Consider the following 5,084-nt stretch of genomic DNA (forward strand, 5'->3'; position numbering starts at 1 on the left):
AACCCCCCCCCCCCATGGAAAGAAAAGAAGAAGCAGCAGTTTCAATCTTTTCTCCAGAGGGACGGAAGGGATAAGGTGTTGATTTATTTTTTCTTTGTGTTCCTTTTAATCTTCTCATGATGTATCTTAGAGGATATTTCAATGCTATTATGATTGAATCCAGCACAGTGTAATTTGGGAATATGTCTCGTATGCATTTGTTTCCGAACCTGATTTAATGGCATGGTAAAATATGACTGGATGAAAGTTCTAATGAGGGAATGTTCATAGAGGAATACTCTGGCAGACATCCAGAAACTGTCCCCACTGTCTGCAACTAACGTTCCTGAAATACCTTTGTTGTCAGTCCAAAAATCCCTTGCCCCGCAGGGTTCATTTTTAAACCCTGTTGACCTTTTCCATATCATCCACGCTCACTGACCTCACCCCTGTGACAATGCCAACAGGGAAGGAGGAACAAGAACCACAGGAAGGGGAGGGGGGTTTGTGTTTTGCATATTTCCAGCCGTGGGTCCGGAAAGCTTTAACTGAATCCCCTGTTGTGTGCCGGGGAAATGAGCTGGGCTTTTTAATGACTATCTCAGGGTAATATGTTTTCTTTTGCTCCCAGCCCTTGATGCTGTGATTGCTTGGATGGATCCCTATCGATGTGCAGGACAGAGGAGAAAACATGCCCCTCCTGCATGTCTGTGTCGGGCTGGGTCATAGGAACTTTCCAAAAACTCCAACTGACATTCGGCCTCTCTGCATCTGTTATTCCCATGTATCAAAGACAGACAATGTCGATAATAAGCACTTTTGTAGCGCTGCACTGTGGTTATTACGCAGGGCTGAGCATCATGCCTAAACACGGCGGTGATAATGAAACATGTGTGTCAAGAATGACTTTTATCATCGTGGTGGTCTGACGGTTAGTCCCGCAATTATGCCGTGTGGTTACCAGAGATCTGCTGGAGCCAAACCCGTTTCCCTCTAACATCATCCTGCAGCTCCTAATAAACAGCCTGGAAGCGCTAAATCACTATACCTTTAATCACTTTTGAATAATGCTTAGCATGTGGATCCAATGTGTGCCACTGCTGCAGGCGATGACTCTCATCCATTATGCCGTTAGAAGGTTACAGGATGGGGGATTTTATGGCATGGAACAGACAGCGGCGTGCACACTGGTTATCCCGATCTCTACAACCACAGTGCCCTAAATTTGACCATCCAGGCCATCGTCCATTCAGCTGGGCCTGATGACCACATATTCAGGGACCACCGGCGTTTAAACAAGACATATTTCATCCAGCCTCCTGCCAACCTACCACAAACAGTTTACAGTCAATGTGCTCTGCTCTCTGGAGTTTGTCTATGGCAACCCGACTCCATGCCACATCTCCCCGTGCAGAGCCATGAAAGACTGGCCTCCTCTGACAGCTCCTCACAACACACGGCCCTGTCCCGCTCTGCTTTTAGCTCTGCTGCGGTGAGCTGGACCACGTCTGGGGATAAAAGGCTGCCAGAGTGTTTGGCTTGCAGGCGATTTACACGGACGCAAGGGTGATTCATTCTAACTTTGCACAAACAGGCCTCTGTGTACATTTCGGAGGTACCGGGCTTTTAAATCAACAGTGGGGAACGTATACATAAAGGCATTGGGACGTACATTCTGCTCATTCACACTCAGCTGCGTGTCTGTGTGTAGGTGTCGGAGAGTCTATGTGTGTGTGTTGGCCATACACATAGAGGTGGTCACTTTGTCGCACACAAAGACATGCCCCGCTGTTAATGTCTGAGACTGGCTTCATGTCTGCGATTTGTTTACACCTCCATCATTCTTGCACTAATCCTATGACACACAAGGGGGCTAATGTTTGTGTCTCTAGATTAAATATGCATTATGAGATGCTAATATAAAAGAGGCAGAGTCCTAAATTCTCCTGTCATTATGCACTTTCATATTAATCATCAACATATTTCCCTTTATTGAGCGGGCACTTTTTAAACACCAAGTATGCAGACAAGGATCCGAGCTGTTTTGTTCTGCTGTGTCCAGGAACATTCAGCATGCTATTTTATCTTTTTAATCCATCTTAAGTCTTTTGTTCCTTAAATTGCACCTTTAAATCATTTTGAGGCTTTGAAAATAACACATGACCAAGCACTGAGACGTGAAGCTGCTCCACAAACACCACTTTTTGTGGCTTATTGTACACCATTTATTCTACAATAACTTAATATCCTCATAGATTTCCCACCTACAGTAGGTCATTAAGAGTAAAACCTTAGCCAAGATCCCACTAACACATGGCCTGCTATATCATTTCATCATTTAAGTGCAGCTGTGAATCATGGTTTCAGTAGATGTTGCAGATGTTAAGGGGACGGGTGGCGCAGTGGTCTGTGCATCTGATCATCAGATCAAGGGGGCGCTGGGGAACTCCAGTTCGAAACCTGCTGCGTCAGGCCGCTGTGTCCTTGGGCAAGCCACTTCACCCAGATTTGCTCCTGTGGGTATTGTCCACAGTAATGACCATGATATGTGTATTTGTAAAGCGCTTTGAGCATCTGGAAAATAATCGCTATAATAAATGTTAGGAATTATTATTATTATGATCTAATAACATTTGCAGGGAAAACATTTGAATGACAATACAGAACTTGTATTCCTGCATAAGGTGCTGAGTCTCAGATGCGGGCTATTAGATTTGTATATGTCAGTACTCAGTACTTACAGTACAATGACAGAGTTTGAATACAAGCTTGTGTTAAGCTTACAAAACACCTCAAATGTTTTCGTTTTTTTCACATTTATTGAGATACAAATGTGAAAGTAGTTAAGATTAAAAAGCAAAAGCTACTGATGTGTTTCTGTGTCTTCAAGGCGGTAAAGGCGTCAACCTATATTCTAGCCACTAGGTGACACCACTTCCTTGGTTCTCAGCTGAGCCCTCCCTGTATCTATGTCAATAACCCTCTAAATCCCTCTGAGTCTTTATTTATTTACCCTTCTCCCTTACTGGCCAAGAAACATTGATATATTTGTGATAGGAAGGTTACACATTTTGTAAAGTGCTTCTAATGGAAGTGACCACGTTTCAAAACACATTCCAGTGAAATTACAGCAACATTTTAACCTGGCGAGTCACACTTTGAAGTACAACCGCTGACATTGTGCAGAACCTGCAGTTCTTCCTTTGTACTGTCAAAGTGCTCCAAGGTATAATTCTATTTATTTAAACACATTTTCACTTGTGTTGTACTGCAATACCTCAAAACATTTCCACAATGTATCCAAGGTATCTATGGCATCTCCTAAATCTGTCCTCTCACCTAGCTGTCAGGTTTCAAGGTGAACCTTCCTGGGATCAGCAGCGCGTTTTTGTCAGCTGTGGCCATAGTGACCAGTCTGACTCTGCACTGGTTGGTGGGTCTGTCATTCTGGCAGCCCCCAGGAGTGCATTCACAGTCTTGATGGCTTAAGGTGATGTTTACTGTGTACCAACGAGAGCAAAATATTATCTTGGTTAAATATAACATTAACTGCTCTCTTGTGCTTTTTAAGTTTGGCACTTTCGAACACAGCTGAGAATGGAAATGTTTAAAACTTGAGGGTGTTTCATTGTTCTCCAAAGGAAACATTTTATGAGATGTTTAGCTCTGTGCGAGGTCAAGAAGGAGGGATGAATTTACTTAAGCAGCGTTATTTGTATTTTAAGAGCTGACTGCTATGCACAAATGTCCACACTATTAAGTCATTAATGCTCAGGCTTAGACTTATAATAGTTCAGTTTTTTATTTGATTTTTATCTTGAAACAACAAAGAGTGCATATCACACTGAGAGGCATGAAACCTGACTCCAGAATGTTCTTTCTAAAAGTTCGTTTCTATAAACAAATAGCAATATGTATTCACTTACTACAATCAAACATTTCGGGACTAAACTTGGATTGAATGATTTGTAAGAAAGAGTATTTTCTGTGGTCTAACCGTTTACTGCCTTGTCCATCATGGTTGGAATTGAAGAAAGTGAGACTGACTTCTCATACTGTATGTGGCCGGGGTGTGTGACCACATTCGCCCCCACTCAACAGCACTCCTGACAGCTAGGGAGACCTGCACTGGCGGACAGGCAGCGGTCACCAAGTGGCGACCAGTTGTCACCAAAGTGACAGGCGACAGCTGAGTCCATACATCTGGAGGCCCGGGGGACTCCACACTTCGAGCCCCATGTCTCTGACACAAGTTTTTCCAGCGTGATCGGAATGAGGTAAGACGCAGAGAAAGTGAAATGTGCCTAAGCAGTTTTGGAAGACAAGGAAATTAAACCCAGTTTGATGAATTTATGGTGTTGAAACAAGCAGCATATGACCTATTTAGGTTATTGATTCAATTGATGGAAGTTGGGTTGTTAAAACTTTAGAATATTGACGAAAACAAAACCATTAAGGTCGAAATGTCTTCGTTTTTGTACCACTGTAACTTTTCAAGCATTTTCGTTGGTTATAACAAAACAAATAGATTGCTGCAACTAGATAAATCAATTAAAAGTTGCCTAACACCCTGAACTAAAGTCCAAAAAACACTGTTAAAACGAACTAAATAACTCGTTCCACTCACCAACAAAGCGTTCAGTCGCAGTAGACAGAGTATCCAGAACCAATATTCCCGAAGTGAGAAAAGCGATTCACGCTGCGTCTCATTGGCATGGGATGAAAAGTCCAGAGGATGCACCACTGTGCCGCAAATGAACCCGGAGCTGTGCAAAGCTATAATCTTAAACTCCAAATTCTGGCTGCATTGGAGAGGAGCACGACTAGAGAGCTGGGTCTGACTTTTCCCGCTGTCACCACATCTCAGTCATTACAACGGCGCACGGTGCGCTATGGTGCTCCTCTCGGCAGTCCCAGTGAAATGACATTAGCGTTGCTCCCTGCCTATTGGTTTAAACAAGCAGCCCCCACCGATCCTGGAGAGAAGGACCAGCCTGGAGCACAGTGGACAAATGCTCCTGAGTTTAACTCCTGCTACGGCAACGAAGAGTTTGAAAAGTGTTTGCGTAATTTAAGTGCTTGAAAAAAACTACTAAGTGAGTTAA

The 5,084-nt window shown here is 43.4% G+C and overlaps 1 protein-coding gene across 1 annotated transcript in view; it reads right to left on the reverse strand.

The window, feature by feature from the left end:
- The window catches only part of LOC104962552 (prickle-like protein 1), a 25,661-nt gene extending 20,779 nt beyond the window's left edge, over positions 1-4,882 (reverse strand). Inside the window, exon 1 of the mRNA XM_010791006.1 lies at positions 4,607-4,882. The gene's annotated coding sequence lies outside the window, so the exon portion shown is untranslated. The remainder of the gene's footprint in view (positions 1-4,606) is intronic.
- Between the last annotated feature and the right edge of the window lie 202 nt (positions 4,883-5,084).

The sequence above is a fragment of the Notothenia coriiceps genome, unplaced genomic scaffold (assembly GCF_000735185.1).
Source record: "Notothenia coriiceps isolate Sejong01 unplaced genomic scaffold, NC01 NC01_scaffold00034936, whole genome shotgun sequence".
NCBI lineage: Eukaryota > Metazoa > Chordata > Actinopteri > Perciformes > Nototheniidae > Notothenia > Notothenia coriiceps.